Source organism: Equus caballus, chromosome 2, assembly GCF_041296265.1.
Source record: "Equus caballus isolate H_3958 breed thoroughbred chromosome 2, TB-T2T, whole genome shotgun sequence".
NCBI lineage: Eukaryota > Metazoa > Chordata > Mammalia > Perissodactyla > Equidae > Equus > Equus caballus.
In genome coordinates this window covers 33,678,758-33,692,131 of record NC_091685.1, presented here as the reverse complement: position 1 = coordinate 33,692,131, position 13,374 = coordinate 33,678,758, and the positions used below count along the sequence as shown (strand labels likewise).

The 13,374-nt window shown below is 46.3% G+C and overlaps 1 long non-coding RNA gene across 1 annotated transcript; it reads right to left on the bottom strand.

Annotated features, from left to right (window-relative positions):
• Positions 1 to 768: 768 nt before the first annotated feature.
• Positions 769 to 6,260, bottom strand: LOC138919991 (uncharacterized). Its single transcript, XR_011430575.1, has 2 exons — positions 5,979 to 6,260; positions 769 to 2,172 (listed from the first exon to the last, which is right to left on the bottom strand). It is a non-coding gene; the product is annotated as an uncharacterized lncRNA (long non-coding RNA).
• Positions 6,261 to 13,374: the final 7,114 nt, after the last annotated feature.

Sequence of the window (13,374 nt, the reverse complement as noted above, 5' to 3'; positions counted from 1 at the left end):
TATGTGGAGGAAGGGGCCCAGTGCAGAGGAAGTGAGCACAGACTGCAGCGAGGGATGTTTAAAACAGACATCTGCAGGGATTTCCTGAAGGGAAGAAGGGCACGACCGGGGGACAGCTTGTGGAGCTCAAACAATAAGCTGCTCTCCAAACACACACACTGCCCCCCAGGGTGGACGTGAAGGATGGGTGCTACAGCCCCGTCTGCGGTCAGAGGGATGGTCGGGGAGGCCCGGGGAGACCCCTGCAGCCCGAGCTGCCTCGGAAGCTTTAAAGCAGGAACGGGAAAGAGCAGGCTGGAGCATCTGCTCCTCGCGTCGTAATCGTACCTGTGATCTCGTCTCCCACAGGCCCCGGACAGCTCCAGGGTGTCTCCTGCCGCTGAAGCTGGCCTCTCATGTGATCGTTCAGCAGCCTTTGAAACAGGGGCGTGGGTGCAGGGAGCAGAGAGGGACATTCTGAGAGGATGAAAGTGGACACTGCCCGCTCCTCTTCCTCTCTACCGCCCTCCGTCTCCAAAGCACAGAAGACGCAGGGACTTGCTTCACGTCATCACCTCTCCCCAGATTCCATTGCTAACCAGGCCCAGACAGCAAGATGGGCCCGGGAAGCCCCCTGTTGTCTTTAGGGGCAGCGCACACGGGGATGACTGACCATCGGGTTATGCACTGCCCACGGGGCAGCACGTATTGTCAGTGGCCAGGAGACGTCTGCACGAATGTATCTTCTCGCTGTTTGACTCCTTAGAGATGCATTAAATCCTTCCAAGATTATGAAAGGAATATGTTTTTATTTGAAACGAGTGAAACCACAAAGATATAAGAAAAATTAGTACTCTCCCCTAGTCCCTCTCTGTTTCCCCGTCCCTGCACCCTCGGCACACACACTCCTAGCTAACTAATGTCACCACCTGCCTCCTTCCTGTGAACATCAACAAACTCACACACATACACACAGAGATTTTGTCATCTGGTTTTCACAAAAATGGAGTCACTCTCTAACACATTCTGCAACGGGCTTTGTTCTCACTTGAATCATGCGCTTCCCTCCAGCTCAGTGGATTGAAGTCTAACTCATTCTTCTTTTAATAGCTGCAGATGTGTTTAACCATCCCCTGTGAATGTATGTTTGGGTTGTCTCCTGTTTTTAAAAGCATCTAATAAATGCCTGCTGTATGCAGATCTCCAGACCATGCCTCCTGGAAGAAGGAGCAGATGTGGGCTGAGGGGATCCCCGTGTGGGCTGAAGAGCAGCAGGACCAAGAGGAGTTTACACCAGTTCCTGGCGCTGGGATATCTCAGCTGGAAGGGCCCTTAGAACTTGTGGTCCAACCCTCTGGTTTACAGATGAGAAAGGAGATTTGTCCAAGGTCACACAACTTGCTACTGGAAAATCTGGGGCCGTAATTTAGGTCTTCTGACTCTCAGACCAATGTCCATCCTCTGTACAAAAGCTATTAAAGTAAAAATAGAAATAGGTCCAAGAAAGATGTATTTAAACTCAAAGATACCCAAAATTTAGGGGTCAAGTAAGGAGATGGGATGTACTCAGAGCCCACAGAGAGTTAGTGACAAAAGGAAGGGGCTCCTTTTTGTACTCCTCCCACTGTCCCTCTCACCAGTCAGATTTGCCCAAACACCCCAAGCTCAGTTCTGCCTCAGGGCCTTTGCACTTGCCATTGCCAGTGCAGGGACCACACTTCCCTCGGATTTTTACATGGCTACCTCCTTCTCACACGCTCAGTTCAAATCTCAATTCAAATGTCACCTCTTCAGAGAGGCTCTGCTTGTTTCCACCCTCCCCACAACTCAAACTAATATTGACCTGTGCAGCCATTGTCTCTCCCATTACCCTCTCGCTGTCTTCACAGTGCTTGTCATCATACGAAGTGACCTTGGTCAAGTGTTTGTTTACTTGTTCATTAGCATCTCCACATTAGAACAGAAGCTCCATGAGGCAGCCGCCTGGGCTGCTGAAGATGGTCCCTGGCACAGAGTAGGTGCTTAGGAAAGATTTGACTTGATAGAGACAAGTCTCCTGACAGCTGGGCCAGTGATGCTCCTTCCACACCAAGAGGTGTCTCTACTACATCCGGGCTACAGAGGCTGGTGGCCCTGGCTCCTGGACAGTGCTGGCCGCCAGCTTCTGAGGAGGTTGGAGAGGAGGTGGGGCTCCTGCAAGGACAAAAAGGATTAAAAGGCGACAAGTCAGGATAATGTTCTTGCTTCAGCTTCAAAGCCAGGACCAGAACCCCTCTCTGAATCCTCTCCCAAACCTTCAGGTCACCACCTCTCTCTGCTGCCTCCACTTTCCTCTCTGCTTGGTCCCTGACCCCCTCGCCCCCCGATGTGTATTTCCAGCTGGAGACTGGAGTGGTCCCTCTGCATCTCCCCTCCTCACCCCGAGCTGCAGCTCCTTGTATCCTGACTGCCCGTTCTCCTGCCCACAGGCATTCCCAGTGCCTGCCCAGGGAGGCGACAACGGGGGAGGAGGACCTAGAGACCTCCTCCTCTGGGAGTGTGATGTGGGGCACTGTCCGGGAGTTCTCCATCACCAGAACCCTGGCAACCTTGGCCAAATCTCTTTACCTCTCTGGGCTATGTCTCCTCCTCTTGAAAATGAGGCACAAGAAGGCTACAGAAGCTGGACAGCCCTACAGCTCGGGCGCTCCAAAGTTGCTACCTAAGAATCGTGTTTGTCCCCCAAAATTGGATAAGTGGGACCAGGATCCCTTCTACGTTTTACGTGAAAAAAAAAATCAGGTTCTGGGTGGGGAAATGGACTGGTGTAGGCTTCCCTGTGCGTGAGGACAGCACAGGATCTACATGACATGAACACGATGGCCTCTTGTCCAGAGGAAAAAGCCCCTTCGCTGGAATGGAATCAGGGGCCTCATGCTGAAGGGGATCAGGCATCCTGGATTTGGGACAGGGAAGAGGGCTGCTGGCCTCCAGCAGGGTGGGTTTACCGACTGTGGCCCTGGAAGGCTCAGGCACAGCCTCCTTTCTCAGCCATGCCCAACCCTTGCCTGCCGTGGGCTTCCCAGCAGGCAGAGGAGAGACTGACCATCTACCTAGCGCTGACCATCCCCTAGGGATTGGGCTGCAGGCCAGGGGTCCATACCCCACATCCACCCAACTTTCTTTTGATAAATATTGAGTGCCTACTGCATGCCGGGCACTGTCCTAGGTGCTGAGGAGACGATGGAGAACAAAACACACAACAATCTTTGCCCTGTGTGGCCTAGAGCATGTTTCTCACCCTTTCTGATCCTCGGTTTCCTCGCTTGTAAAACATGGATAATAAGGTACTAACCTCTGTAGTAGATTGTTCAGTAAGGGCCTCCGATGAATTATCTCTCCCTGCACCCACTCTCTTGTTTAGTCCCAACTCTCACTGACCCTGGGCACGGCCATGTGACATCCTTTGGTAATGGGACGTCAGTAAGCATGACTCAAGCAAAAGCTTGAAAACTCCTGCTCACTGAGGCTTTGTGCCATGATGAGGAAGGAGCCCAGGCTGGCTCGCTGCAGACACGTGGCCCCATCAACAGTCAGCGCCAGCCACCAGACACATGAGTGAGGCCACCTTAGACCGTTCAGCCCTAGTGTGCTCCTGGATGATTGCACATGAGCGACCCCAGGCAAGAGCAGCGAAAGAACCACCCAGGTGAGCGCAGTCCAAGTTGCTGGCCTACAGAATCATGAGCAAATAAAATGGTTGTTCTTTTAAAGCACTCAGTTTTAAGGTGGTTTGTAATACAGCAATAATCGATACAACCACCTCAAGGGGTGTTTCTGAGGATTGAATGAGAAAATGCAAGGGAAGCAATTAAAATCTTGTTTAGCACAAAATAATAGCTCAGTAAGAAGTAGTTATTATTATTATCATATTATTTGGAGCCAAGTTTCTAGGTTTTGGGAACCCTCTCTGTTGACCTCTCTAGCTATTCGCATAGAGTGAATTGACACTGGAGAAATCTCTGAAGTCGCCCTAAGTCTACCTGGTGGCCGCACACTGGGACTTAAAGGCTGCCCTCAGTGGACTTTAGCCTGCCTTCTCTTGAATAGGGGAAGAAGGCACTTTCAGACAGAGACCAGATGGCCGCAACAGGGAGGTTGGGTTACAAGGTTAAGTAACCAAGATTGGTAACCAATGATGGCCTCTTGGGTCTTTGCTGGGGCCCCAGGGTTTGCCCCGAACTGTACGTTAGTGGCTTCTTCCCTCCCTTGCACATTTGTTTTCTCGAACCTCTCCTGTGGGCCAGGCATTGGTCTATGCCCAGGATCCAAGATAGACATCTATGTCGTTCCAGACAGACAGACAGCAAACCCATAACTAATGTCATCAGATAGCAGTAAGTGCTCTGAAAGAAAGTGACAGAGTGATGGAGGGAGGCAGTCAGGACAGGCTCCCAAAGGAGATGGCACTTGAAGACCCCAGGGAAGAGACATCCAGGAAGAGAGAGCGGCCGTGCAAAGATCCCGTGATGCGAACAACCTTGTCATGTCTGATGAGGCTGGTGGGGGATGGGAGACCACCAGGGCATGAGGCCAGAGAGGTGGGCTGGGCAGCTTAACCATGGTGAAGACTTTGGGCTCTATTCTAAGTAGTGGAAACTTCCGGAATATCTGTGTTTTCAAAAGCTCACTCAGGCCACTTTTTAAAGAGTGGAATTGGGAGAGGAAGTAAGAGAGGAAGGAGGAGAACCAGTTAGAGGTCCAGCTGGGGACCAGTGGTGCCTTGGAATGTAGTGGTGATGACAGGGTGGGGTGGCTGCATTCAAAAGGCAGAGCCAGAGCTGATAGAGCGAATAGGGGCATGAGGGAACACCGGGCACAGAGGGTCCCTTCTAGGTTTCTGGCCTGAGTAACTGGGTGACTGGTCATACCTTTAACTGAGGTGGGGACAGGTTGGGGGTTGAGTGAGGAGAGAAGCAGAGGTTCGGTTTTAGATCTCCTCAGCTTAAGATGCGAACAGACCTCCAGATGGAGAGACCACGTGGGCAGCGGGATATGCGAGACTGTCTCCAGGAACTGGCACATAAGCTTCAGGGTGATGATTCTAAATGGCATTTCAAGCCATAATTATTCTAGATGAAATCACCTGGGAGAGGAGAGCAGCGAAGGTAGACAGAGGCAAAGAGACCACCGTGCTTGGTGGCTGAGCAGAGAAGGCAGGAGCTAAGGATGGAGATGGCAGAGAAGCAGGAAGAACCAGGAAAATGTGGTCTCCCTGAGCATGGAGGCTGGGGCAGGGGGGCATGTGTCCTAGTCTGCATACCTGACCCCATAGCTGGTGTGGCAAAGGGGCCCTCTGAAGCCCCCCAATCTAGCCCCAGAGCCCTCCCGAGGGAGAGCAGAAGGCCCCTCTCTGTAAAGAACCAGGGCTTGCTATGGGAATGGCCCAGCCTCAACTGAGCTGCCCAAGCACAGGAAGAAAATGCAGCTGCCTGTTTCTGTCATGTGTTCTGAACCTGCCGTCCTCTCCTTAATGGCATTTAGGGTCATAAAAATCTTGGGTCAAATCTTGGTTCTGCTGCTCTCCCCAGCATCCTCCTTTGCAGGCCCCAGAACAAGCCCACAAACTCGTGACATTTTAAAGATTTACCACAAGGGCCAGCCCGGTGGTGTAGTGGTTAAGTTCGTGTGCTCTGCTTCGGCGGCCCAGGATTCATGGGTTTGGGTCTTGGGCACAGACCTACACACTGCTCATCAACCATGCCGTGGCAGCGTCCCACGTACAAAATAGAGAAGGGCTGGCATAGGTGTTAGCTCAGCGACAATCTTAAGCAAAAAGAGGAAGACTGGCAGCAGATGTTAGCTCAGGGTCGATCTTCCTCACACACACACACACACAAAAGATTTACTACTCCTTATACCTGTAGGGAAATAAAGTGTGGTGAGAGGGTGGACAACATCTCTGAGCCATTGTTCAAGCTATTCTGTCTTCTTGGAATGCCCTTCCCTGCCCAACTCACCAGTGAACTTCTCATGCTTCAACATCCAGCTGCAGTGTCCCCTCCTCTCTGGGGCTTTTCCTGCTGTCCCCTCCCCAGGCAGACAGAGTCCTGCTACCTCCTCACCCTGTGTCCTTGTAGCCATGACCTGTGAAGAGACTGGAACCCTGCAGAGATACTTCGTAGCTCACCTTGGTCAGAGATGCATGGAGGGTAACGACAGAGGGAGCATTTTTGGGTCCTGCTCCCCTGCTGCCTCCCCCACAAGCCAGCCTCGACCCACCCAGGAACCCCGGGAAGGGCATGGGATCTCATGATCTCAGAGGTGGGAACTCAGCCCTTTGGACTCCCCTGGGCCATGTTAAAAATTAATCTGTAGGTGCCTGTGCTATCCTGAGTAGGCCACTCTGCAGAAAATTCCAGAAGAATTTGTCCCTCCCCCACCAGCCCACCCCCAATCCCCTGTTCCTGGGCTCTGAGAACGGGAAGCACTGACCTGGGAGCTTCCCCTGGGGTATTTAGAGCATGGGGGCCCTGAGCTAGGAAGGATAGTGACTCAAGGAAGCAGTAGACGGGAGAGGAGGATGTGGCTCAGCCAAGCAGGTCCCCAAAGTCCCAAGGTTTATAACAATTATAACATCAACAACCATAGTAATAGCAGTTAACGTTTATTGAATGCTCACCATGCGTTAGGACTTGGGCTAAGTGCCTCATATGCACTATTTCACGTAAACCTCACAACCCCCCTGTGAGGGAGGTGCTATTGTCATCCCCATTGTACAGACGAGGAAAATGAGGCTCAGAGAGAAGTTAAGAATGATCAAGGTCGTACTTGGCCCCAGATGTTTTAGCAGAGAACTCTTTTTCCAAATAAAATTCTTCATCTCATCAAACAGAAAAGAGCAGTCCTTTTTAGTGCATGTGTCTTTTTTGGTTCAAAATTATAAATTTATTCTAAAGTCAATCACTGAGAACGATGAGGCGGTTGTAATTTTTAAAAATCTGGAGTTCGAGGTCACAGCTGATATTTCAATTTATAACAGCTTTGCATGAATGGGCAATAACAAGAAAATCCTCACTCTCCTCGATAAGTAGCTACAAAAGTAACTGTTTATGAACAGTTCACCTGCAATATCAGAATACTCTCTAATTCTGATTCAGAAATTTTAAAGAGGCATAATAGACACATTTAGTTTTAAGGATGAATGAATCATCTAAAAGCTGCTCACATTCCTAGTAAAGACATTTTGGAGCTATCCAAAATGTACCACAAGCAGTAAAATGCACATTAGACAAAAGGTCACCAGTTGTTGCAAAATTGTATTATGTGGAAGTTACTAAATAGAAACCTATCTAGGTATTTCTCACAGGAGGGAATTTAATACAGGGAAGTGAGGCTTACAAAATCATCAGGAGGGCTGGAATAGTGGAAGTCCGGGGCCTCCTTGGTTTCAAGGTCACACTGCAGTAGCTGCCGAGGTCACTACTACCTCCACTGCTCCTGCCCAACTGTCCTGCACCCATGAAGCTGGTGACTGGACGCTGGAACACAGAGTCCAGCTACACGGTCACACTGCTCAGAACTTGCTCACCAACTACTGATGTCACAGGGAGATAGCTGAGTCCCACATGAGGCTTCCACATGGCATGTGGGCGAATCTCAATGGCAGAAACTGCATCTCATCCAGACCCTAGCTACAAGGGAGTCCTGAAAAAGTAGTTGCTAGTCATTTAGCCTCTGCAGTAGAGGGCAGACCATAGGAGGGGTCAGAATGGATATCAAGTGCCAATGGACAATATCCAGCCCGCTCTGGTGGTAGGCACACACTTTAACATGTAGTGGCCGAGATTTGCCTGGCATTTAACTAAGCATGCTAAACAGTGGTGCAATAGCATATGCTTGCTTGCATAATTTTATATAAGCAGAAATTTGAGAAATTCAAAGGGGAAAAAAGATGCTTATCAATGACGTATTTAAAAGAAGTTAAGATGCACCAGGCTTTAGGGCCCTCACTGTGGCTGTTCCCTCTGCCAGGAACTCCCTTCCCTAGACATCTGTGAGATACCTGTCCATGCCCTCACCTGCTTCAAGGTTTTGCTTCTCAATAAGGCTCACCTGGACGACCACCTGATTCACTACCACGACCCGCCTCTCCCACCTAGGGCATTGTCTGCTCCTCCCACCCTGCCATAGTACTTATCACCTTCTCACGTACTATATAACATACACACATATTATGATCGTGTTTATTACCTTTCTCCCCTGCTAGAAGGTAAGCTCCATGAGGGCAGGGATCTTTGTCTGTTCGCTGATGCATCTCAAGAGCCTAGGACAGTGCTGGGCACATAGTCGTTAATAAATGTGTGTTGAATTATTGAGTGTATACACAAAGAAGGCAGGAGAAATTGGATTCCAAGGTCTATAGAAAAACGAGCTAACTGTACCCCAATAAACCAGCTTGCTCCTCTCCAATGTGTTAACATTCTTATATGAAAAATTGGGGGATGTTTTGTTCTTCATTATAATTTTTTAGAGTTAAACATATGCGTTAGAAATCTTTCTCAGACCTTGCCCTGGGAGTGCCACCGAAAACCAACTTGGTAGTAGAGTGGCAGTGGACAGAAGGAAGTGAGAATATGCCAAGGTGTTGTCTTGCTGGGAAGGAAAATATCAATGTTGATAAGCTTTAGAAATGGACAAGAGAAATTAACATAAATGAATCGTAATAATTATGGATAACCACTGGCAAAGAAAAAGTTTATAGTAACTTTCAAACTGGCAGGAAAAAAAGTATGGATTTAATGAAAGTCAGAAAAAGAGAGGAGAAAAAGAAGTAAAAATAAAATATGAAGTATTGATCAGGGTTCCATTGCAAATGACAGAGTTCACCCAGTAGATTTAAAAGAAACAGATTAACTAAGGTGATCAGATTGGTTTTAGACTCATTAGAAGCGCTGTGAAGCAGACTCTACTCCAGGAATAACTCTCGAATCTCATTGCAAAACTAGCCTGGCAGGGGAGCTCCTGCCACCACTGCTCGCTCAAGAACCTTGCTGCTCAAGTTGCTCAGGAAAACTGCCAAGGTAGGAAGTAGCTGACATGCCTGTCAGCACCAAGAAGGCGGGAACTGACCTGGCACTAGGATTTCCACCACAGCAGCCTCAAAAGAACTGAAATACCCCCACACACCTGCCGATATATTCAGAAGAGCCCAGTGGCCACCTCCTCTCAGGGCTCAATTCTACCTTCCATTTCTGGTTGACTTGCATCTTCCTGGCGGAGGCCACATGACATATGGAAATCCTAGCTGCAAGAGAGCCGGGAAATGTCTTCTCTAGCCTTCTAGCCTCTATGGTAGAAGAAGCCATTATGGAAGGAGGTTTGGAGGGGTGCTGAGCAGAGTCGATCTTCAGTATCTGCCACAGTCCACTCCATAGTTCCTCAGCATCCATTTCCACTCTACTTCCCATTCTTAAGCTTCCATAAAATGACCACAACATGCTACCATTCAACCTAATGCAAATGTATCTCAGTCAAACAAGCGCATCCTTGGGGCTGGCCCCGTGGCCGAGTGGTTAAGTTCGCGCGCTCCGCTGCAGGCGGCCCAGGGTTTCATTGGTTCGAATCCTGGGCGCGGACATGGCACTGCTCATCAAACCACGCTGAGGCAGCGTCCCACGTGCCACAACTAGAAGGACCCACAACGAAGAATATACAACTATGTACCGGGGGGCTTTGGGGAGAAAAAAAAGGAAAAAATAAAAAAAACAAAAAAAAACAAAAAAAAACACAAGCGCATCCTTATCCTTTCCTCAGAAAAAAATCCAAAGCCCCAGCAGTTCCTGCATCCCAGCTCCCACTCCAGGGAGCCTGGGTGATAGTCACGTCTTCTCTAGTCACAATCCCATCTTGATATTCTATAATCTATGCACTGAATTGTAAAGTTTACCACCAACAAACCACCCTTTACAAAATGGTAGAGGAGGAAAGAGGGACAATTAGCATTATCAATAAATATATGTATGACATAGAAAGGAAGAAAGAATTTATGGATAAGTATTATAATTTGTATTTCTGCCATAGGTCATGAGGCATTTATAACATCCTTCCTCTACTGTCCTGTCCATTTTCCCTTTGTCTTCATCACTCAAGCTTCATTCAGGAGGAAGCTGAGCCCATGGTTGTCCTGATCATACTGGGTAGCTGCCATCTTCCATTAACTTTTACCACTGGCCATGGAAAGAGAAGGCACCCCAGAGGATTTCATGAAATCCAGAGACACACTTCTCCCCTTTCCCAATGTGTGGCAGCCACAGTATTTCTCCCTTGACAACCGGGATCATTCGCTCCAGTCAACACAGAACCACCTGCATGCCTTTATATTCCCTGTTCATCCAGGGCATGAGGAGCCTGAAATGGCCAGATGTGGGTCTCAATTTCCAAATCAGTAGGACCTCTGTGGTGTGCCCTGGTAGACACACTCTTCCTTTGCAGACTAAGACCTCTAAACTGGCAGAATTAGGGGAAGGGTAGCAAAAATTTTGTAAGTTATCCAGCCCAAGATTTCTAGATCTATGGAATCTGGAAAAGAGAGTAAGATCATCTCGCATTGGTTGCTGATTCAGAACATATGCTAACTTTAGGCCAGCACTTCAGATTCATACAAGGCTGTCTTCTAGCTGACACTAACCGAGCCCCAGCAGACCATGTCACCAACCCATAAAGCCAGATGATTCTGGTGATAAGAGTATGTGACAAGACCAGTGAATCTCATACTCACCTGCCAATTTCTATACTTCTTTTGCTGAAAAATGAGGTCTCTGGTCAGAATCGATGCTATCTGGACTACTGTGCTCTGGACTACTACAATGCTATTTGCAAATTAGACATTCAGTAAATCCACTAATATTGTTGCTGGCAGAAGCATGGCCAGCAAAGAATGCAAACCCAAAGCTAGAATAAATGAGGGCAAATCTATGCTGCCTCTATAATGAAAGGAATCCAGTGTAACCAACCTGCCACCAGAGGGCAGGCTGGTCCTCTCCAGATCAGGTACCATATTGAAAATACAGAGCCACGGCTGTTGACAGTTGGGCACTGAGCTGTGGTGAGGAGACTAAAGCAGAGACTGCTAATAGCCATTCAATATCCACCGTCCTCTTCTTCTTTAGTAAAATAACTCTGATGTTATTCAGGTCATCAATGTACCCAGCCAAAAGAAAGATATTCCCAGCTTCCTTTGCTACTAGGTGAGCCCACACAACTAAGTTCTGGCTAATGAATTGTAAGTGGAGGTGTACCCTTTTTATCCTCCCACCATCCTTCCTTCCTGCTGCTTGGAACGCGTTTGCAAAGGCTAAAGCTCCTGGATCATAAGATGAACTTGAATATAGAAGCTACAACTAAGAAGGCAGAAACTGAGGCTCTGATGACTGTAGAGTCCTAGACTAAAAGAGAGATAAAATTATATCTTATTTAAATCACTATTATTTGGAGTTTTCTATAATATAAGCCAAACTGAATTGTAACTGATATATATAGTAAATAATATGAAAGGGAAAAATCTAAAATATAGCAATAATTACAATAAGTATAAATGGATTGAAGTATCTCATCAAAAGACAGAGACTTTCAGAAGACTTTTTTTTAAGCTAATAATATGTCATTTATAGCAGACGCGCTTACAACAAAGGACTAAAAGATTGAAAGCAAGGCAAGGGTTCCTGTCTCAGGGTCCGTGGACCCCCGCTGAGTCATTGGATAGAATTCAGGGACTCCATGAACTTGGAGGGGGAAAGTACACCTTTATTTTCTCTAACCTCTAACTCAAATTTAGCATTCCTATCACTTATATACGTAGACAGCAAATCACAGAAATATTATCAGTACCTGTGACCTTGTTGCCAATAAAACTCACAAATATTTTCACATCACTTTATTGCAGTATCCCAAAATCTCTTTTACTCCTATCACAATTTCAAAATCACAGTTGTTATTAGGCCTACTGTTAGATCTTGTTATTTAATGCATTAACAAAAGTATATATAATATAATATCACAACTATTTTAACTATTCTGATAACTATTTCAACACAATTGGTTTGCTTTGTAATTCCATGCATTTAAAAACATATTTTGAAAAGGCTTCATAGGCCTCACCAGGCTGCCAAAGGGGTCTATGGAACAATAAAGGTTAAGAACTCCTAAACTAAAGGGGATTTCCAAGATATTAACATTAATATCAGAAAAAAAGAGATAAGATTTTTTTTAAAATCATGAGAAACAAAAAGGGACGTTACATATGAATAAAATAAACAATAAATCAAAAGGATATAATAATCACAAATAGATATGCACCAAACAATATAGCTTCAAAAAAATATAAAGCAACAACTGATACAAATCCATGGAAAATATATAAAATGAATAGTTGTAGTTAGAGATTTTAAAACCTCCCAGAAACTAAGTCAATTAGACACAAATAAGAAAGGTATAGTTTTTTGAAGAGCATGATTGATAAGTCCCATACATCATATGGAACTTTATCCTCGACAAACCTGAAATACACAAATTTTCTAGTACCTATGGAACAGTCACAAAGATCAACCATGTGCTAAGTCACAGATAAAGACTGATATATCACAGATTTCAAAGATAATAACAGAATACTATATATAACTTTATGCCACCAATTTTGAAAATTTAGATGAAAAGGACAAATTTTTTTTTTTAAAGATTTTATTTTTCCCTTATTTTCCCCAAAGCCCCCCGGTACATAGTTGTATATTCTTTGTTGTGGGTCCTTCTAGTTGTGGCATGTGGGACACTGCCTCAGCGTGGTTTGATGAGCAGTGCCATATCCGCGCCCAGGATTCGAACCAACGAAACACTGGGCCACCTGCAGCGGAGTGTGCGAACTTAACCACTCAGCCACAGGGCCAGCCCTGAAAAGGACAAATTTTTAAAATAAAAACCAACACAACTAGTTTACTTAAACTGACTCAAGAAACAATAAAGAACCTGAACAGCTCTACAATATTTAAAGAAATCAAAATAAAGTTTTTCCTTAAGGAAAACACCAGGCTCAGGTTGGTTTTATAGGAAGATTCTTCCAAAACATCAAGGAATAGATTATTCCAAACTTAAACAAGTTCCTACAGAGGCTAGATAAGAGAGTTTTTAGAGGATACTGAAAAACGGATTTTAAAATTTATATATAAGAGCAAAGACCCCCCACCTCAAAAAAAAGGTGGAGATATTTGGCCTCCAGAAATCAATACTTTAGAGTTATAATAGTAAATACAGGTACGGTATGGGTGTAGGAATGAAAAAATTACCAATGGAACATAATAGAGAGTCCAAAATGATTCCCACTCATATATACAAATTTGAAATTTGACATAGCTGGCATTGTGG